The sequence below is a fragment of the Chinchilla lanigera genome, unplaced genomic scaffold, assembly GCF_000276665.1.
Source record: "Chinchilla lanigera isolate Chin_1 unplaced genomic scaffold, ChiLan1.0 scaffold00058, whole genome shotgun sequence".
Lineage (NCBI taxonomy): Eukaryota > Metazoa > Chordata > Mammalia > Rodentia > Chinchillidae > Chinchilla > Chinchilla lanigera.
Genome location: NW_004955459.1, coordinates 14323248 through 14346379, shown reverse-complemented (window position 1 = coordinate 14346379; position 23132 = coordinate 14323248). Strand labels below are relative to the sequence as shown.

Here is a 23132-nt window from a genome sequence, read left to right as displayed (position 1 = left end):
GAGGCCTCCTACAGCCTTCTGACATACTGGGATATGGGGGTATTGGAATGTTGTACAGGGTGACCTAATTGTTAGTTACATAGACGCGTGTAAAAATTCACCAAGCTCCTAATGAAGTATTAGTACTTCATTACTGCTATAATTACTAGCAATAAGTTTCCAGAAACATGGCTGAGTCTAAATCTTTCAGCTGGATATACATCAGTAAGCTCACCTCTCTCTTTCAGGACTAGATGGGAGAAGCAGTCACTGTGCTTTTAAGAAGCTTAAAATTTTGTTTTTTAATTCAAGAGGCTTTGAAGACCCACTGAAGCCTACCCATAGTCCACATTAAAATAATTTTTATAGATAATGTGATGGTCTAAATTAAGTCCTTATATAAAATTATTTGAGTGGGATCTAGTACCACTATGTAAGTGGAGGTATACTTTGTGATTTGCTTGTTTACAGAGATAAATCAAGTAAGAAACAATGAAGTAAAACCCTGGTGTTGGAGTTATAAAGCTTCAAGGAATCCATCTCATTCATTCTCTTTGGGATCACCCATGGTAAAGAAAGTCAGCTGCCTTATTTTGAAGGACATGTGGAGTAGACCAAGGGTGGAGAAACTGAAGCCGTCTTTCTAAAACCACTTGAATGACCCTGTGAGCAGATTCCCTAGGCCCAGTGAGACCTTCATATTCCTGCAGCCCTGGCCAATATCTCAACTGTCACATTACTGGGGACAAAGCTAGAACAATGAATTGTACCACTCCTAGATTCCTGACATGGAAAACTGGATAAAATTATACACATGAGATGTTTTCCATTACAAAGTTGTGGCAGAGTATTTAATGCACATATAAGACAGCTAAAATATTGGAAAACCAATGCCCAGGAAAGTTAAGAGACATGTGTGGTATCACACATAGAGAGATTTAATCCTGATTATATTTCTCTTTTACAACATTATCTCAGACAGCTTTGAGTTACTGTAATGGAATATCTGTCACAGGCTCTCTGCTAAGTAAAGAGAGGTTTATTTTGACTCACAGATCTGGAGGTTTAAATCCAAGGAAGGGAACCTAATGAATAACAACAGTTACTTCACTGTGTATTGTTATCTTCCAACTAGTTAGAGTACAAGACATAAACCAAAAAGATTCTTGCAAGAAACAAACAGATAATAATGTGTTGTAAGGAGTATTTGACCAGAAGTCACATCCTCTGACATTTCAAGAGTTAGAGAAAAGGCCACAGAACAAACGGGTAACATTTTTCTTCAGCTAGCAAATAATTTGTACTCAGAATATGTATTTTTTTAATAAATCAGACAGAAAAAGGCTACAAAAAGTAAAAAGCAATAAGAAGGGGTCTGTATACTTAAATAGGTACTGCATAAAACATATTGAAATGGCAAATAAATGCATGAAGAAACTCTTTTATTAGTTTTCAGTGAAGTGCAAATTAGAATCTCACGACATAGACATACACAGGACTGGCTAGCTAGGAGGAGGCACAGATGGGATTTATTAAGTTTGCTTGACTCCAAATCCTATGTGCTTGTCCCACAAAGTCTCTGTGGAACCCACCCTTTGTTGAAAATCTCAGTGGGAGTGGTAATTGAAAGTCTAATGTGGGGCTGGGGATTTAGCTCAGCAGCAAAGTGCCTGCCTGGCAAGCGCAAGGTCGTGAGTTATGTTCCCGGTACCAGAGAAAAACCAAAAACCAGAAAAAACAAACAAATGAACGAAAGTCTAATGTATATTTACTCACTGTCATAATAACCAGTTAAGAAATGAATTATTCAGTCAAGGAATAGGCTATTCTTAATAAACATGAACCACAACCTGGAGAGTACTATGTATTTTCTAATCAACCAAGGGGTGATCCATTAGATTTATCAATAAATAAAGCATTGTTATAATACATTTATTTTTTCACTGAAGTATAAAATACTCAATGAATAAATTTGAACCAACTGACTTTGAAACTAAAGGTAGCTGCTTTTTTTTTGAGAGAGAGAATGAGACTTTTTTTGAGAATGAGACTCTATGCAACTCAGGCTGTCCATGAATGCACCACGTAGCCTAGCCTGGCCTTGAACACAAGCAATCAGCCTTCCTCAGCTTTTCAACTGCTGGGATTGCAGGAGTTTGCCACCATGCTTGGTGGTAGCTACAGTTTTAAATCACTAACATGGAAATATGCACCACATCAAATTGAATCAACAAAATAGAGCATTCCCTTGTCTAGTACCTTTTTGGGGCCAGGCCTTGCGTAGTTTTATTTACCTCAGAGTTTGGGAAACTTGACACATCCAACCAGATAGCATCTGAATTTATAGCTCATATTTTTCCAAGGCAGCAAAATAACTTTTGGCAAGTTTTATTTTGCCTCCATACTGGGGATGAAGCCCCAGGTCACATACATGTTCAGCAACATCTTTACCACTGAGCCATAGTTCTCCTCTGGAAAAGATTTTAATGACCTCCTCTTTCTGGTTATGTTCTTCATCATCCTTAGACAAAAGATGCTGGAACATGACATCTGTCAATTTTTTAAAGCTCCTGAAAGGTTCTGTTTTTGGATCATAGAGAATTTAGAGGTGTAAAAAGTGAAGACACAGGTTGTTTTACTAGAAAGATATCCTGAAAGTAGAGTTTTTTTTTCCTGCCAAGAAAAGCAATTAGCAAATTAAATATTAGTCGAAATTTACATACATGCATTTAGAATGCAAGTAAGGCTTAATTCATGTTTTCAGCTCAAACATAAGAGCTTCAGTTCACATCTCTTATAAAACATGGCTGCAAATCTATAACTGAATCCAGAATTTTATTACTTATTTCAAAATTCCAGTTCTTGGTTTAGGATTATTATACACAGTAGCACCAAAGATAATTTGTAAACTCTGTGAGAAAAAGGTAAAGCAAAATAGATTTCTTAAAACTCTATAGATACAATTCTTTCTAGAAGGCTCTCATATACAACTGGCCAAGAGGAAAAAAATAAGGATGAACTAAGAGCTCACTGTTCGTGTGAGATAAAAAGAATTTCTTTCTGTACCCTAAGACTCTGGAATTGCATTTGCTATTTTTTTCAGTGTTAAAACAGTGTGATCCAGCCCTGGTAGCATGTGTGCTAACAAAGTGGGAAAAAGCCTCCAATCTCATCAGGAGCCTGATGCTGACATTTTTGGCAGATGGACTGTGGTTTTTCTCTCCTGTAAAATCATACATTCTAATTAAAATGGTGTTTTGATTTTGAGACTATAATAAAAGGAAAAGGAGTTACATAAGGAGCAGGCAGAAAAGTTGCAACAAAAAGAGCAAAAAGGGAAGAGACAAAGACTTTAGAAGAATATAAATGTTTAAAATGAGTTAAGCCTCCACATTTTGAGGTAATTTATGTGTAAATTACATAACTAGTTAGTACATAGTTAAACTCCTCTCTTATGTTTAGAAAACATAGTACACATGCATAAGAAACATCTTAGGGCACACAGGGGCTCTCTGGGCTCCAGTGTGGGCACAAAGGCAGAGCTGGATTCATTTTTTCCCAGCACAGTATGTTGTTCTACAAATTTTTTTTAATTTGATGTGGCTTTTATTTTAAAGATTAGAAAGCAATTAAAATAATACAGAATTTCAAAACAAGATAATAGGGAATAAACCATGGTTATTATATTGCATATCGTTATCTTCAAAGGAATTGCTCAGATTTCCAGATATAGGAATGTAAGATTGATCAAACAATTTAAACACTAACTATTCCTTTCGATGAACTGAAGAACTTAACAGAAAAAATATGAAAATGATAAAGCAGACATTCAGATAGGAAAGGAGAAATGTAGTCTGAAGATTATTTGGAGAGAAGTAATGGAAAAGAAGCAATGATATTTGGCAAAAGTCACAGTGATACATGGAGCTCATTTGTTACTGCGAATAGGTGCATTTCTTATTTTATTGGCCACTTTAAGCCTTCTTAGCTGGATGTAGAAGAGGACAGCGCTCCTTCTAGGATCAAAATAACACAAAACACAATCAACCCTTTTATTTTATAGATCCATGTGTCATTACTCATTTGTTCAATAAACATGAATTTAGCACCTCATGTATACTACAGATACTGTGGTAGGGCTCATGGGAGCTGTTTGCTAAGAGCAGGAGGAGGTATGAAGAAGCATAGATATCTCAAGAACATCTTAAGCATCCTGAAATCAACATATTTGCCATTACTCTCTGGACTGTCTAGGTGTTCTCATTGCTCTCTATGTCCTCTTGACACATCCAAGACCCTCTTGGTTAACAATTCTTAACCCAAGATGCTTGACCAGCTTCCTATAAAATGACAGGAATAGATTATGCACAATCTGATTGCTCATGGGACACTGTGATGGCTAATCTTGTCAACCTGATTAGTTTGAGAGACACCTAAGAGATCAGTAAATCACACTTGTAATGTGACTGGATGGATCATGAGTGTGCGGCCTTAAGGGCTATATTTGGTCCCTGAGCCCTTGGGACTCATCCCCTGCTCTCTTCTCCCCAGAGGCCACAGCTGAGCAGTTTTTCTCTTTCTTATTTTTCCACCATGATGCTCCTCCCTTGGAGCCAGCTGATCATGGACTGAAACCTCTAACGCTATGAGCCTAAATAAACTCTCATCCTCTAAGTTGTTGTGTCAGGTACTTGTCCCAGAAATGGAAAAGATAATCAAAACAGACACAATGCTGGGTCGTTCTAACACCACTTTGATGATGTGGAAATCACATTTCTCAGGATCTCTTTCCTATACAGTGTACTTTATTTGCAGTGTTAGAGTCATTCAAAAGGTAAAGTTCCATGAGATTTGGAAGTGAACGAGTTGCTGTCATGTTATGGAGATCTTGGTAGTAGGAGCGAGAGAGGGTGGCAGGGAGATGCTGGTTCCCGCATCTTCCCTCTTGCATCCCGCACTTCTAGTTCCCGTCATTGCCAGCCCACAGACCCAGCACCTGACACATGCCCACAGCTCACAAAAGCAGTAGCTCCAGAGCAACTGACATTTTATTTCGTGGACTTCTTCATCAGCTCCCCTCATGATAACAGAGCTGGCGTTTCTCCTGCAGGCTCTGGATTTTCACCCATCATCAGGGCTGATTAGTGATTTTGCTTTCCTTCAATTTCCACTGTTTAGCCTTCACTTACAAGGTTTTTTTCATTCCCCTGGAATAATCAATTGTATAAAATCAATTACTAAAATAAGTTTAATTAAAATGACAGGGGTTAGAGTTCCCTGAACTTACTTTGATGTATACAGACTGCATGGTCTGCACTGTTATGTGATTTGGGAGGTAAAAATTGAGTCACTGTTTTTTATGGTTCCATGGGGTGAAGTCAGCTTTCACACATGTTAAATCTGGGGAGTACGGCTGAGCTATGGCTTTACTCTCAGCTATTCCTTTAGCTACTTGAAGGCTGTGTCCGTGGTTGAATATAGCACATCCAGATTTCCATTAATTTGCTCATAGTTAAAAGGAGAAAGTGTGATTTTTTTCCAGCAGAATAAGCTCCCTTTTCATGCCTACCTTTTCCCTGTCCCTGCTCCTCTCACAGAAAGGGTGGTAATGTAGATGAAAATTTTGAGAAGCTGCTTGAATCATGGGGTGAAAGCTTCAAAGTCAACTCTGCATCATACAGCTGGCCGCTAATCTGCGTTCTAGAAAAAGTAGGTTCTGCTGATTAAAGGGCTCTGTTTTATCTAGGGGACATTCAACTTGGGGACAGAGTTAAAATATTAAAACAATGAAGGATACTGGAAATACTGCTTTATAAAAATAGAATAAATAAAGGAAGGACCAATTTTATAAACAAAGTACAGTAACAGGAATGTTGAATAGTGATTTTTCTGAAGTTTCCAGTGTTCTGTGAGATAAAAACTCTCTCATTTTCTCAGGAAAGCCAGTTAAATCTACAGTTCTCATTGTTTTGTAGCATGGATTTACCTTATCAATGTGACATTTTCAGTAACCATAGTGATGGGTAAACAACACTTGAGTCCCTAGGCAGGGACTGCTTTATCACAGTAAATGTTATGTTGACCAGGAGATCCATATCAGAATTATACTCATCAAACCTGAGAGCACGGATAGCATCATTAGCAATTCACAGAACAGGTATAAAACAAAAACTGACAAAAGAAATAGGAAAAGAGATAAAGAGAATGCATCTGGCCCCACAATGTCTTACCAACTCAACAGAAAACTCATCAAAGCTAGACATTCCTGGGCTGCGCCCCTGGAGAGGTAACCCACCGCTGTGCCCTTTTACTTATTGATAGGGAACTTGGAAGGAATCAGGGAACATGTAGTCAGCCAACCATGTAATAGCAGGAAATGCCTGGATGATAACACACCTTACTGGAAAAACCAATATCCAAGCTACAGAGCTAAGTTTGTATTGCTGCACACCTTTGGGAAAATTGTACCTGTTCTGTAGTTTGTTACAGAAGGTGAAAGAGACAGAATCACAGGGGACAGCTAGTGAAAGAGAATTGCTTCTCCTATGTAAACTTTTCAAAGAAATTACCTGGATGCTTAGGGTAAAAAAGTAAAAAAGTAAAAAAAAAAAAAAAAAAAAATGACCACTCGTAGTATGCAAGTAAATCATAAAATCACTAGATATCTTTGTTTACCTAATAGGACTTCTAAAGTAAAATGGTTAAAATCAGGATCATGACCTAATGGATATATTCTATGCTATTTTCAGAATCTGAGTTGTAAAATTTTGAAATTTGGTATAAGGGGGTTGATCCTACAAAGAAGTAGAAAACAAGTCAAAGAAATTCACAAAAGTTAAATTCAGAGAGATACAACAAGATGTTTACCAACTGCACCTTGATCCATCTACTAAATGATTATGAATATGCTTTGTAACCACCACTGGAAACTGGCTTGATTATTAAAAAAAATACTGTGAAATTGCCTTTGCACATATATTCCCTATTGCTTTGTAATTTAGACAAAGTCACTATATTCTGTTTCCTGAAGATACACAACTCATACAACATGTTAATTAACGAATGTCTAAAGCGCACCAAAAAGCTCTAATTTTCTCTTGTTTTTAATAAGAATGCTGAGTGGCCAACATGTAGCACTTAATTTAAAAACTTTTACCAGTAGAAAACTTAAAATGTTTTAAAATGATTTTACAAATGTATTATATATGTGTGTGATTCTTGCAGACATGTGTACTTTTATAGTTTTTAATAGCTTATCCTCCTTAATTTTTCATACTTTTCTTCCTATACACTGAAAAGCATCTAATGCATCTAACACATCTTAATTTCATTAAATTATTGATGAGTATCAATTGAACACTAGGGACAGGTTTCTCAATCCACTTTTTTGGGGGATGACACCTTGCCTCAGTTTTCCCCAAATAATTGTTTGAGTCCCCTGTATTGGCAACTAGTCATTGTCAGAAATAGTAGAAATGACTTATTGCTCTATGAAAAAGGAAGTTTACAATCCAGTACCAGAAGTTATTCTAAGAAATGACAAAGTTAAGGGAAATATATAAAGGACAAGAATTCATCCAGTGGTTGGAGAACAGTGATTGACCTCTTTTCACATTTATTTGAGTTAGAAGCAAAAGGGTTTCAATATACGAAGCTATGGAAACAGTGACAGATGCTATTAAAATTGTCCTGTTTCTATGAACTATATTTTTGTACTGAGGACTCCTAGGTGTTTGTACACCAGAAAAAATAGTTATACTTTGGGAGTCTCAGCAGTGTGGTGAGGCATTCAGCTCTGAATATCTTACTTATCCATTCTAATTTGTCTGAAAATGACAGTTATGTAAAATCTCCAGGTCAGAGATCTTCCTTATTTACTGGTGATACAAGCTTTCGATTCCTGAAGTAGAGTGAAGAAATAAGCATTTGCTGCATGACTGGTTTTCAGAAAAGGTGAGAAAAATTCATAAACAAATCTATTAAAAAGTCCTACTGAAAACTAATGGTGTACTTTACACATTAGGATTTAAAATGCAGTACTCCATAATGGAAAAGGCATTCTTCACCTCTTCATTGTTATTTAATTTAACATGCTGAGAAGCAGGTTCATTAATCATTTCCTCTTAATATTCAGGAGCGGGTGAAGATGCTGGAACATGTTCTACTCCAACTGGACATTCCATTTGGTTTAGGTGAGATTGGGAGGGAACAGAAGAGATTAACTTTCTGATACATTTCTTTCTGCATCATTATCCTGAAGTCTTTTCTGAACCATTAGCAATGCTCAACCAGACCAAAGCCACTTTTCACATCTTCCCAATTTAGGAAATAAAACCTCTTTTATTCAAGAGTTTGTTTATTCAAACACAATCACACTTATAAATCATGATAAAGAAACAGCGATCATTAATTTCACCATAGATTTCACTTCTCTTTGGGACACATATAAGCAACTGAGAAAAGAAAGGGACAACCTTGTACTAGCTGTTTTACGTGGTTATCTAAGAAGTTACCACACGTGAAAAGCACAGTTTCCGTTCCACATGCTGTATGTCAAATGAAATATACACAGGCAATGTGTAACATATGGAAGGCGCTGTACAATTTTCAATAGTGAAGTTGCCTGTTGAAAGATTAGATTGTTATTGGCTAATATTATGCTTTATGACATATTAATGGCAAAGAGTTAAAAACTTTAGAAACTTGGTCTTATGCTTATGATGATCCTATGAGGTAAATAAATTTATTCCTATTCAGTAATCACGGAAGCTGAGCTTAGAGATGTTAAATTACTTTCCCATAGTCACACAACTGATAAGTGGTGAGGAGAAATGCAAAATTTAACACCTGTACTCTTAGTCACATATGCAATAAATGCCATAAGTACTTAACTACGCTAAATCTACTCCTTGGTACTTAGTAGCATGGGACACAAACATAGGTGACAATATAGTGCACAATAAATCCAGTACTTTTCTGTGAGCTTTTTGGTTTTACAGGAACCACCCCGCCCTTCAAGGATAGCCAGGTCTCACTGACAGCCCCAACATGAGCATAGCTACACAGTCTTGATCCTTTCCTGGTTCATTGGTACTTATTTTGAACAGCTTTCTAGATTAGAAGAGATTGCCACTGGTTCTTGCTTTGAGCTGATATGTAGCTGTTTTTTTTTTTTTTTATTTCCAAAAGAATTGTGTCCTATATTAACAAGTCACAGAAAAGAAAACACAAGACTCATTAAATCTCTCAGTTTCTTTCAAGATCTTTGTTTCCTTTTGACTTGTATAGAAGTGGACTTTCCCTCTCATAGGTTGGTGCTCCCTATGAAACAGGATGATTTATAATCCCAGCGCACTGGAAGACTGAGGCAGAGCAATTGCAATTTTGAGTCCAGCCTGGGCAACATAGTCACTTAGCAAAACTCTGTCAAAAACAACACCAACATTAACAAAACTAAATTGAAAAGAATAGGAATGGAGCTCAGTGTGAAGGCCCTTCGTACAATCCCCAGTACTACGAAATAAAACAAAGCAAAAACTTCAGGATGTTTGTGGGGTGTTCAGGTCCACAGTTAGAAAACAGGTATGGTCAGCGTGGTTACCTTACTTCTACTCAGTTCCATCCCAGAAGATCTTCACCTTTTGAATGATTTGAGTGGTGGGGACTTTTCAGTTACCCTTTCTGGAGCTTTTTGTTAAAAAAAAAATCTTCATTCTGTTGTTTAGAAGATAATGCAATCAAAATTACACTTATTGAATTCTGAGCATCTTCCTGAGTTGCTTCTCTTAAAAGAACGCCAATACTAGTTATGTTTTTAACTTCCTTTGCCCTCTGGACAGAAGGTGTCATCCAATTATGTTGTTACAAGTTTTCTTATGCCGCTTTCCTTATAAGTTAGAATCTCATTAGATTTTATGAAAAGTTTCAGTAATATGCAGTGTATTGCAATTATGAGCTTTAGCATCTGTCTTAATATGATCTTGCACAAACTTTGAGAGTATTTATTTATGGCTGCATCTTTCATTATGCACCAAGCTGCAGCTTGCTAAAACAAACCGTTTTTATGTCTCCACTCTACCATGGGAGGAAGGGAGGCTCTCCTGGCATAGTATTCTTTTCTCTTATAAGGAATTCCAAGAAAACAGAAAGACATTGCTGATGTTGTCTTAACGAAAATGAGGTCATTGTGTCACCAGTAAAGGTCGACGGACTAACATCTCAGAGACATCACCTCTGACACTCTGGTCCCCGGGCTCAGAAATTCAATCTTGTCAGTAGTATCCTAGGCTTGATTAGATGAGGACACAGAGTCACATTAATGTAGCTTCCAGGAAATGACATTCAAAGTACAGTGGCCAGGTATGAATTCTCAGTGGGTTAGATAACTGACAGAGGAATCATACTTATATCTGATTAATTGATGGCTTAACAGCAACACAGAACTTTATTTTCAAAACAAGTATTTGGAGGAAGAGATTAATTTAGGTCCTTATTAGGCTATGAGATGTTGTGTGTAATAAAACCCATATTTAATTCACCAGTTAAAGCCAAATTATGCTCAAAAGTTACTTGGTATTACAACAGAAACATTTATCATGGTTTGAATATTTCAGATTCTTAAGATAGCATAGTGTGATGCATTTATCTAAGAAACTACTGATCACTGAGACTTAACAAATTGAGTCCTTGATTAGAATTTTCTCTCAGGTTACTGCCAAAATAGGCATTTCCAGAGTCCACAAGTTTTATTAACTATTCTATTTTTCTGACAGTCACTTGGTTAATAAATAGAGTTTTGATGTGGTCACGGTTACATATCGCTAGCCTTAAAACCATTGTGTTTTAAAAGACCTTAGTAAAAACTACCGTTAATCTTAAAGTGACTTTGATGTCAGCCATAATGTGTTGATTTGTAGTTTACTCCTCCGAGCACAAGCTTATTTCCCCGATTCTACCACCTCCACCTCCCCTTCAGCTCATGATAGAGTGGGAAAAGTGGGCAGTTTATCTCACAGGAGTCAGGAGGGCAACTCCAAGAGACAAGGAAGAAGTGAAAGACACACACGCCGTATCGTCAGACAAATGACAGGATATATGGATTCTTATCAGATTAAATCAGAACAATTCCCATGATCCTGGTTAGATTTGGAAGATGAACTCCCTAGAAAAGAAAAAAATAAAAAGCCTTTTACCAGATAGCATCTGGCAGGAATTTCAGTGGCACTTGATCTTGGACTGAAATTTCAGCTTGAAAATGTACCTATATGGAAAAATATTATTAAATGCTAAGTCACTGTTAGGTAGAATATGATGCTTATAATCATGAGGTTTGTGGTCACGCACTGGCTGCATCGTGTTTTAACTGTGTGATTTTGACTAATCGAGTTTCCAGCAAAATTGGGAAGTAATAATGCTACTTTACAAAGCTGGAAGGATAAAGAAGGTAGTTCATGAAAAGATTATAGATAATGCTCATTGTATGAATGCTGCTGTTATGTTTATTGGGTTAAGGTGTTGGTTTTATTTTATTTAAAAATAATTATCAATTGATGGTTTAAGAGCAACAGTGTTTTATTTACAAAAGTATATGAAAGAAGGCACAAGTTTAGACCTTAAACTATGAAATGTTATTTTATATACTGACCTGTGGAATTGAAGTATACTTTCCTTAATAGATAGGTAGGACTAGGCTCATTAAACACACGTATCATAGGGAGATACAGAGGCTCAGAACCCTAAGTAACTGTGTTTGTATTTCAATGCTGACTTCTTGTTTTGTTAGTTGTAGGGAGTAGAGCAAATTTTATACTTCCACGCAATTAAAATAGAAGAACAATTGCAATTATTTTAAGATTGTTAAAGTTCTATGAGTTCACTGTAAATTCTAGTTTCTATTTTAGGGCAGAAAATACAATAATGATTTTGAAATAGAGATGAATATTTCTGAAAGTATATTGCTTAGAAACAAAAGTGTTCTTTATATGGTAATACAATATTTTATGTGCAAAAAAACAAGACTATTCTTTGGGCAACGCAAGTTAAAGAATTTAATGAAGCAGAAAAGGCAAACTTTTAGATGAAGAAAACACCAAAAGCTGAGAAAGCGTTAAAAGGTGTAGATATTCACCTAAGTGTAGGTGTTTGAAAATCTTGGGGTAATGTAAAATTTGACTATAATCACAACAGATAGTGAGTTCCCATTGTTGTAAAAAGTGAATGCATTAATCAGGTTAAACAGGATTTTGGGATAATGGAACATCTATATTAATGCCAAGGTCGTTTATATCTCAGAAGACGTTTCTCTTAACATAACCCATCCATCAAAAACTTCCAAGAACAGAAAGCTGAGAGAAGAAGGAGGGATTTGGTAAATATAGTTTTGTTGTAGAATTTGTTCATTGGATGATTTTGATTCCTAAAATGGCAGAGGCAATATCTCCTATGGTCAGAGATTTCAGCCACAGTCACTTTCTTTTCCTTTCTCTTTTCTTTCCCTTTGCCTTTTCTTCTTTCATCTTTTCTTTCCTATTTTCATTGTCTCTTTTTTTTAAGATCATTTCTTTAAAAAGCCCCACCTTCTATCCTCACCTTCACTAGTTGGCCTATGGAAGATGGTGAGGTTCTGGCTTCCCCAGCGGTAATCCTTGGTATTTAGAAGGCTGGTATTTGCTCTCTAGCTTTCTGGTTTTGAACTGTGTCAAATAATTATTTTATTTGACCTTATTATTTATGTTAGAGAAGGTGCTACAATAAGCCTCTTGGAGAAAACTTCTATCAAAAATTCTAAAAGATATTAGGAGGACATCTCCAAGAAACAATTACAAGAAAGACTCAAGAATATGTAAAAAAATTACTTTTTTTCAATCAAAGTGTGCTGTACACATTGGGAAAGACAAAGATAAAAGTGGATGGAAAATCCTTAGAGAAGATCTAAGAAAGCAAGGAGAACTTAATTTGAACCTTGAAAGACAACCTTTCATAACAGTCTTTCAATGCTTAGTTCTTAGTAAGTACCTGGAGCTGTATTCACTACTTACTTTTTATACACTGGCAATCATAACCCTCCTGGGATACAAATTCTGCTCTTACCTATTTGCCATTTAAGAAGGGCTTCGGGCCTTGTTAACTCGTCCATTGTTTTAAAGTAGACAAACAGGTTTTTGATATTGAACATTTACCTCCAGAACACCTATCCAGCAGTCCCCCAAATCATCTCTTTAAAAAACAATGGCACAAAGACAAATACATTCACAATTTACCTTTCACATAATCCAATTTCAAAATTCACAAATCCACAATTCCCCTGTAGTCTGGGTATTAACTTTTACAATTCCATGAGAGTACTGTTAAAAAGGATAGTTTTGCAATGTAAATTAGAATTATCTATTTTACCTGTAATACATATTAGCCTCAATGACCCTGAGCCAGGAGAATTAGCTTTCAAAGTTTTGGCAGTTAGTGGTTTTCTAGATAAATGCTTTTCTTCAATATTCATTCATTCCTCAGATATTTATTGAATTCTAAAATGAAAAGGGCATTATGAAGAGGAGGAAGCATAGGGAGAGAGGCATGCCACGGTTTATGCTCGCAAAGAGCCATTTGGGAGAACAGGCATACAAGTGAATAAATTACAACACAGCCTAGTGAATGCCATAATACTAGTCTGTAAAGGTGTTTGTTTTTTTCTTTCTTTCTTCAGCTTATTGCAGGACTAAAACCAATATCTTTATTTTGGCTCTGACTTGGAATAAATCTTACTTTGCTCCTGGGACAATGAAAGCTCTGTTGAGAAACTAATAAGTTCAGCCCAAATTCTCAGCAGTGTACTTGATGAGAAATAACAAATTTCAAGAGGAAGAAAAGAAATAAGGTAGTCAGCTTTTTGGAACTTGATTCAAATATTCAGAGAAAAAAAATGTAGGGTTTGGTTATCTAAACAAACAGGTAGAGATGGTTAAGAAATTAGCATAAATTAAATAATAAAACACTCATTATTTCACAAATAAATTACGGAAATCCTTGGCATAAACACTCTTCCATATCATAGGCTATTGTATTGTTGCTAGTAGAAAGCAATCATGTACACTTTGGGGAGATATTTTAATTAGAGTATCAATTATTTTCAAATATAAAAAATAAAAACAGACAAAGGTACTTTTAAAGCTGTAAATTCCAGCATTTCATCTGTTTAGTTGAATATGACATTTTAGAATGATGTCAGACCTGCTAGTATATTTCTATACTTTGAATTTTTATAGAGTAGAATGTCATGATTGTTTTTATCAGTTTGATAATATACTCAGTGTTCTTGCAAACTATAGATAGAATAAGTGACTGTTCAAATATGTGACAAAAGGTTTATAAAGAAAAATATAAATGATATAAGATATAATATAGTATAATGAAAAGGGACACCAAATACTTTCTGTTATATACACTCATATTTCTCAATTTGTATTACTATCCTTTAAGATATTATACAGTACAGGGGAGACAGATAAATTGACAATGCACGGTGAGAAGGATATTCATTCTGGTATCATCAGCAGAGCATGAAAATCCACAAGTCAGGGTAGATAGGAAATAAAGTGTTTTGCTCTGTTCAACAGCCTTCCATTCACTATTTACTGAAAACTTAGAAGGTAAAGCTGATATAGGGGAAAGAAACTCCCAACCTGAACAATATCTGGGATGAGTTCATGTTCTCTAAAACTGAAGAATGAACCTTAAGAAAAATGAAGGTTAAGAGAAGAATTTATTGAGGGAAAGAAAGCTTCTATCTAAGAGAGGGACAAAAGGGGGCCTGAGTGAGTTGCCCAGGGAAACTGTTTTTTCCAGGGATTATTTAGAGAAAAACCACGAGGTAAGGCAGGTCCAAGGTGGGGGGGGGGGATGGGAAATTGCAAGGAGGGCATGAGGTGGGACAAAACTATGGTCAGCCTATAAAAATTATTCCAGTAAAATTGATTAAATCAGGATCAAAAGGGGACAGGTGTTACCTAGCAAATGAGCTTGAATACAGAACAGGGGTTTTTCCTGTAAGGGGTTGGGTCAGTGACTCTTCAAAGTGTCTGCTACCTATTTAGATTATCAATCCCTGATGTCCATCCCTAGGGAGGTTTGTCGGTGCATTTGTTTAATCTTTTGTTTTGAGGTCTGGCCCACAGCAAATATGTCTCCATTTGCAAGGTATCTCGTCTTCCATATTGGCTCCTGTGAGGGCCTGGCCCTGTCTGACTGCCTATAACATTTCTATCTAACTCAGCTGCCTATAACAAAGCCATTTACCCTGTATCATCTCTACAGTCATGGGAGTGGGGGACAGAGTATCTCACTGGACAAGCTCTCTGTGATTTCCAACAGCATTTTGACTTGAACTTGGCTCTTCCAGCAATCATTTGCAACATTCCTTTGGAAAAATAATACATATATATGTAATATAACATAACATATTTTGGACACCATTGTAAAGATAAATTGGAGATATCTGTTATTTGATTCTCTTTCAACTTTGCTAGTTCCTCAAATTCCAAACCAGCCACCCTTGCTCCCTTACTCTTCGTTAATGACTTCCTGCAATTCACAATAAAGTTCAGTTAACTCTGCTTTGAGAATTAATATTGTAATTATCTACACTTTCCTTTTTCCTTGGTCCCTAATAGACCAGGAATTTTCAACTCTGACAACATTGATATTTAGAACCAGAATCAGTTATATAATTTGTAGGGCTTAGTGCAAAAAAATAGATATATGAGGTCTCTCTTTTAAGTGACATTAAGAAAAACATATGACACTGAAATAATAAAGGATACTTTTCCTTTCTTCTGCAATACTTCTCAACTTGTCATAATGAATTAACTTGATATTTAATGTCATTCTAAACATGGAAATATTAAAATGATAAATTAAAAACATGAATTTTGCCATTCATGTTTATATTATTCTATAGCAGTTTTAAATGCAAATATAAGGACATTTAAATTATATGCAAATTCCACTTCATATTAATTCAGTGATTCTTCTTGAATCTTGAGCATAGATTCTTAGTTTGTTCTTACCAGAACTATAGAAATGCTTCACAAAACCAATACAATTATTATCTCACATCTTGATAATGTGTACATTCTGACTTTACTCTGAGTTAGAGAAGGAGAAAAAGAAAAGTGGAAACTAAAGTCATCCGATCTTCCATTTTTCTTCAATATCATCATTTTCAAAGTAAGTGGTTGGCTAATACAGAAGAGTAATATAAATAAGAAAAAATGTATCAAGTCCCTTGATTATGTATGTTTCTTTCTGCGTTTATAAACAAACTCACACTGAAAACATGGTCACTTGAGGCTCTGACATTACACGAGACAATCAGAAATCACTGCAATCCCATAGACTTCAGGTCCTGTATCCTTTTTTCTTGCATGGCATGGCAAATCCTATGAGTCAGTGATCAGCAAGGAAGAAATAACACACACTACGCCCATTCCCATTGCTTATACTCATGCTTTGTAGTCCCAATTACCCTATTTAAAAACACAAGTTCAAGCATACAACTTTTAAGAATTTCAAAATAGGAACAACAGAGCAATAAATCTAGTGTGGAGCCTTTTTCAGTGTGGATAGAGACATGTAAGAGTGAACAAGTGGCAAGTCCATAAGTGTGTCCCAGACAATAAGGGAAGATTATTTTATTAAGCAGCCTTTTCTGTGCATTTTAAGACTATATCAATCTTCCATTCCTCTACCTACCAGCTTATTGAAGCAACCCCTTACCCTCTATCAGTCTTGAGACAGTGTCAGACATTGCCAATGTCTCCTGAGGCAAAATCCCCCTATTGAGAACCACTGCTCTAAACAAAATTCATGCTTTGATTTTGTTATATCTATGGCCTGGTCATCTAAATAGCTACTCTGGTTCCCATGATTTACTTCTCACATTTTATCATTAAACAGCAGAGTGATCCGTTAAAACATCTTGCAGTTGGAAACTCAGGTCACATTTCTGTCATAAGGGGTATTTTTGTTAGTGCTGTGATGTTTCTACATCCTTTCTAGGATACTGGACTGAGAATCAGGATATTTAGACTCAAAGTCTTGTTTGACAATTGTTAACCATATTTTTTTTTTGACAAATTTGCTCTCTGGCTTTTAATTTCAACTTTAAACATTAGCTTAGTTTTCAAAATTCTTCAAATTTTAGGTGTCACACTTAAAAAATAAATAACATATCACTTTAGGAAAAGAAAATTTCTAACAAAATGATGCAATTCTAGGTAAATCACAGATAATGTTCTCTGGTAATGATGTTTTTAAGTCCACTGAAATTAAAGGGTTGTAACCTCTGATTAAAATTAGCCTTTGGAAAAAAATTAGCTTTTGAAAAATTCTCTCAAAGTACATATGTCTCTTTGGGTATTTACATGTATCCAAAATTAAAACATTAATTGCAATATATCAGAACTGTCAGAGTAAAAGCACACTGATAAATTTTAAAAATTGTCTCCGCTTTAATGACTATCTTTTAAGAAACAGCTGGTCTTGCTAAAGTAAACTTTGAAAATTAGACAAATAAAACCTTATCTTTTGTTCAGTTCTCAATTTCTGTGTGTAAAACCAGAGAGTGTATACACAGATGGATTCCTTCAGCGCTTAATGAAGACAAGATGTAGTGCTTGTCCTTGGCAAAATTGTGGTTGACCATTCATCTTGGTGGCATTCTATCAATTCTCCATCACCCCAATCTACCTTCCATTCACAGACCATCAATTTCCACCTGAGAGACAAGATTTGTAATTGTCCAAAGCCCAACAGCCTTTTTAAGTGCTGCAGGGCCATAGTTATCATTCAGGTTGGGGCTGAAGAACAGAGCCGAGGGAGGTGGTTGGCATGATTTGGCAGGTTGCCCTTCTTGTCCTCATTCACTCTTCCCCCTCACTTGGTTATACACCTGGATCGAACCTCAGCACACTCCTGGAAACATAAGCACAAGATCTCCTGAGCGGACCTTTGTGGATTCCTCACAAACAGAACTATTCAACCTCAGCCTCCCGCTCCGCTGATACAGCTGATGACTGCTTGTCGGTTATTGATGAGGCTAGGAGCACCCTTCAGTTGCACTGCTTTTTGTTTGCTAAGGTTCTCTGATATTTGTCACAGGAGATTCATGACTTAAGAATTGGACAGCTTTTTAGAGTTCATTTTTCCAAAGCCTTACCTACTGCAGAAATTCTCTTTCTTATATCTCTAAAAGATAATCTGTCTTGTAGCTTTGATCAGAACCATACTCAATGGCTGGAACTTGGTAGTTTGTGAGGGAGTTTGCTGCATTGTTAAGTACTTCTGACTGCTAGAAAGTGACTCAAACTTCCATTCACTGATCTCAGATTTCAGTTCTATTCTATTTTCAGGTGCACAGAATACAATTACTTCTTTTTTTCCTAAGGATGTCATGTTCCCCTAAATCACAGATTAAAACTTATGTCATGAAGTCTGGATGGAAATTCATGCTTGTGCTTTGTTTCTCTTGTAAAGTGATGTTAATACTTTGTTCGTCAAAGTGTGGTTAATTCATTTGTGTTTAGCCATGATTTCGAGGTGGTTGCTATATGTTAGTCACTTTTTAGTGTTCTACAAATTTTACCTCTTAATAATCCCAAGAGGTAAAGTTTTATTATTCCATATTATGCATACTTCTTTGTATTGATAAAAATGTAAAGTTTATGTATCCGTGTTTTATACCTAGGCAAACTGGCTTTTGTGGCCATTCTCTTCTTAGCCACATGCTGTGCTATCTGCTACAAAATGTTTATTGTGTAGAGTAATCTAGATTTATGCTTCTCTTGGAACATAGACTCTTTTTAGTTCTCTTGGGTGTAGACCACTGTAAAGGAAGAAAAATTTAGGAAATGAGAATTACTCATGCTGGTCTGAAGAAATGGATCACACAATTCACCACAGTTTGAAGCCATTCAGTTCTCCCTACCCTCATCACTTATGGTTACTTCTTACCTATCTCTTCTAAGTATTTGAGTTTAAAACATCTGAGCCAATTTGTATCTTTTCCACATTAACTGTATTTTCATTAGCAACTTTTCATTGATTCAGAGTTCAAAGTTAGTGGATTAAGAAAGTAGAAAAATGGATTTTAAGAGACTGTGCTTTGTTGTCATTGTATGAAGTTCCTTAAATAGGAAAAAGTAGTCCTAATAATACAATTCATAAAACAATGGTGTGTGAAAAATAGAAAGTGTGCAGAACTAAAAATATTTGAGTACATTCCAGAAATATCAGTGATTGGAAGTCACTTAGACAGCATGCTGCTGTTACTATAATAAAGACTGTGGCTCTTCTGCTTCTGTCTGCCATCAAGTGCGTGCTATTTCCTCTGAGCCTAGCTATGTCTTCTCACAAGACTAGCAGAATCAGATGATTCCTGGCCAAGAAGCAAAAGCAGAATCTTCCCATTCCTCAGTGGATTCTGATGAAGACTGGTAATAAAATCAGGTACAACTCCGAAAGGAGACACTGGAAGACCAAGCTGGGACTGGAAGGAACTGCACATGAGCTGCGGCACATTTACCCTGTCAGAGGTCACAAGATGACACCTTCTTTATCATAGTCAAGACTATGCTTAAAATGTACCATTGGCTGGAGAGTTGAATATGCTTAATTAGGAATCTTATTGTTTTTCTGTGATCAGCAGTAATGGATTGACAATAAATTCTTGAAATCTTAAAAAAAGAAAAAAAATTCCGTGGGCTAGACTTTCCACTCCTGACAGAGGCAGGACTATGATTTCAGTATGTTGAATGACTATTCATTTTTGCCATTGAGAATGAAAGAAGAAAGACTACAAAGTTCCTTTGTAAAGATGTCAGAATAATTAATGTTCGTATCACATATAGATCAACCAATCAAATGTATGATGTATATATATATTATATATATATATATTTCAAGACAACAGTAGTTAAGTACTATACAGAGGGAGGCAGCTTTCAGAATAACACATTTTAAACACAACTTCAGTCTCTAAGGGTCCATTATGATTTTGTTTAAATAATTTTAGATAAAAACTGGCTGTTATATATCATGGATTCATAAGGTATGAGCAAAAATATGATAAATGTTTGTATTTTTAAAGTGTGTCAAAGTAAAAGACATGTTTACGTGAGTCCTCACAATACTCCCTCCTTTCTTCAGACACATTTATCCCACCCTTCTTGCCCCTTTCTGAAGCAGTTCTGGTAGTCTTTTTTGTGAGTGTTTTTCATTGTACTGTCTTGATTCCCTTGACATTCCTGAATTGATTGAAAATATTGAACTTTCATTGTCATTTTGCCTTAGTGGAACAGCCAGAAGTTCCATGCAGTGAGATCTGCTGAATGATGAAGTTGGCTGAAGACACACCGTAATGTTTTATAAGCTTACCTTTCCACTGGCCAGCACTTGGCAACAGTAGTCACTATATTTTTAACCACACCTTGCAAACACACTCATAGTAAAGGACTTTCAGAACCGCTTGGGAAAGTGGAAAGAACAGTGAAGTGTGCTTGAACAAAGAAAGAATATTGTGAGTGGGATTAATAGCAACATGTCTTTTAGTGTAATATTTTTTCTAAAACTTTAAATACTTTATTTTGCATCATACCTCATATAATTAGGTTTTGCTACAAGAAACAGATAAACTGGATGCAATATAGGCTTAAGTAGGTAAAGACCATCCAGAGATTACTTATTCACAGAGAGTGAGGCACAGAGTCTGAGAGGTAGGTAAGCTCTTTATATTTCACGGTTCTGTCCTTTCTGCTCCTACTCCTAAGTTTGCTGCAGGTCCAAGATAGCAACAGAAGTTTCAGTTATTTCATTTGTACTTCAAGCTTCCAGATCAGAGAACAAGGGACAAAGAGCTTCCACTTAAAAGCTTCTCTTAAGCTCTGAAGTTAAACTGAGTTACATCCTCATTTTTTGACTCTGTGTCTTTGCATCTGTCATTTAACCTCCCTGAGCCTCACGCTTTAGATCTAGAAAATCAAGAATGTACAACCTAATGGAAATTCTGTGGCATACAAATTAAATTGATAAATTCTATATGGATAATTTTCTGACTCAGAAAATTACCACTGTCATCTTCATCATGATTATTCAAATCATTTTCATTACTATTACCTTTGATTAGTAGTAAAATTATCTTAAGCCCCAAACTTCTGGTGCTGTAGTACTTTACTTTGAATCTTATTTAAAAGATATATAAGAGTTATGATAGTTTAAGTACCTGTTAATAAGTTTAACAAAACAAGATTTATTCTTTTAATGTCCAGTCAAGATTCAAGCTGCTCCTTTCTCTCTTCTTTGCATACAGTTACCAGTATTTTTATCCAAATATCTCTACCTCCATTCATGTGTATCTCTGACCCAAGGTGAACATCTTCGGAGTGAATTACAACCCTGATGCTTCAGTGACCATTTTGAATAACAAAATAGTCAAAGAGCTGGAAGGACAAAGTCATGGGTCATCTTAATCCCGCATCCCACTTGTGGTCTGAGAAGGAAATTGGATGAAAAATGACATTAAAAATCTTTAATAAAAATAAAAAAGCCTTTTTGAATTAATTGATATAGATTGCAGAATAGGACTCATCAAAATGATTTTAAATGGTGCAATCAAACATTTGCTAAATGGGAAAACAGTTGTACTGATTGATTAGCTGTTTTCAATTAAGAGTTAAACTCATTTCCTTACAGACACCATCTAAGAGATACCTTGCATAAGCATTCTCATATGAAGGAAATATATTTGGACAATGATTCCTTCACTTGCAGGTAAATGCCTGCTATTTCTATTTCATTACCAGTAGCCTATGTGATTCTCTTTCCTAGGATTTAGAGACAATGTTGCAAATTTTTTTTTTTCCGCATACAGCAATGCCTTTTAATATTGTTTGGATTTAAAATAATTCAAAGAATAGATAACTATATAAGTAAAATATCTTATCCTTTTTTATGTTTGCCTCCTCCCTCTTAGCTCTCCCCTGACCTTGAAACTGAAATTAACATCATGAGACACTTAAGTGCGTGTGAGGCCAGCATGTGAGAGGCTGGTGCCCTTACGGACAGCAAAGTCAGGAGTTTATTGACACACTGTAAGAGAGCAGTGAGCGAATTCTAAGATGGCAATGCATGACCAGGGAGAAAAGCAGGGACACTTACACTTGACTTTAATGGGAGGAAGGTGTCTAGAAATACAATTTCAATTTTCTCCCTCTGGGGTTTTGACCTGCTGACGATGAATATAGTCTGTTGTCCCAGCAGTGGAGAAAGAACTGACTACAGTTTATTAGAAAGAACAAAAAGCTCTGTGTAGCTGAGTGGGGCTCCAAGGGAGGACTCCGAGGAGGTGCTAAATCTCAGGGGGTTTGTATACTTTGTTGGACTCTTGGTGGGCCCATGAAAGTGAGACAAGGAAATAATGCAGTTGCTACTTTTAGAAAGGCTTCTGCCATGAGGAGCAGAATTTACTTCCACCCCACCTCTCAGAGCTTATCTTAGTTTATCTAGGCCCTTGCCCTTTGAAGGTACCTTGTTGCCATTCATAGCTAGGCCTCTGATGCTAGGAGAACCTGTTTCCTCCACTCTCTAGCCTCCTGGGAGGGACTTCAGTGAGCCTCTTTCCCCTTGCGTTACATATTCTGCAGGGTTTCTCTCCATTTACTCAGGTCCTGAATCCTGCCTACATTTTCTCTAACTCCTGCCCTCATCAGAGACGCAGTTAACTTTGTATAAACCCAAAACTGTCTCCCAAAACTGAAGAATAAATTTGAGGCCAGAAGGAGAAATTTAGGAGAATATTTTTCAGAAATAATAAGAAAAAAATTTTGGGTGGATAGCCACCTAGAGCTGGAAAGGCTTTCAATGTTTTATTTGTCTTGCCATTATGTAGCTAGGTAGGAAGGTGTGGGGGCACTTATTTATTTGAAAGGAGATGAGTACAAAAGATATGAAAAAGAAATTTAAGCTGGCTTAGTTGCATTTCTAATGTTTTGTTGAATCTGGTCAAAGTCCATCTGTATGTCGGTCTATCCTGAGGTAGAGACAAACTGTCAACTAAATTAGCATAGCTTCCTGTTGTGAGGAAAGGACTTCATCTCCATTTTTATTGT

At 36.2% G+C, this 23132-nt stretch overlaps 1 protein-coding gene and 1 pseudogene across 1 annotated transcript in view; both read left to right on the top strand.

Annotated features, from left to right (window-relative positions):
* The window catches only part of Dpp10 (dipeptidyl-peptidase 10 (non-functional)), a 1310731-nt gene that overhangs the window by 421116 nt on the left and 866483 nt on the right, over window positions 1-23132 (top strand). The gene's annotated exons all lie outside the window — the stretch shown is intronic.
* On the top strand, window positions 19370-19591 carry LOC102003520 (annotated as a pseudogene).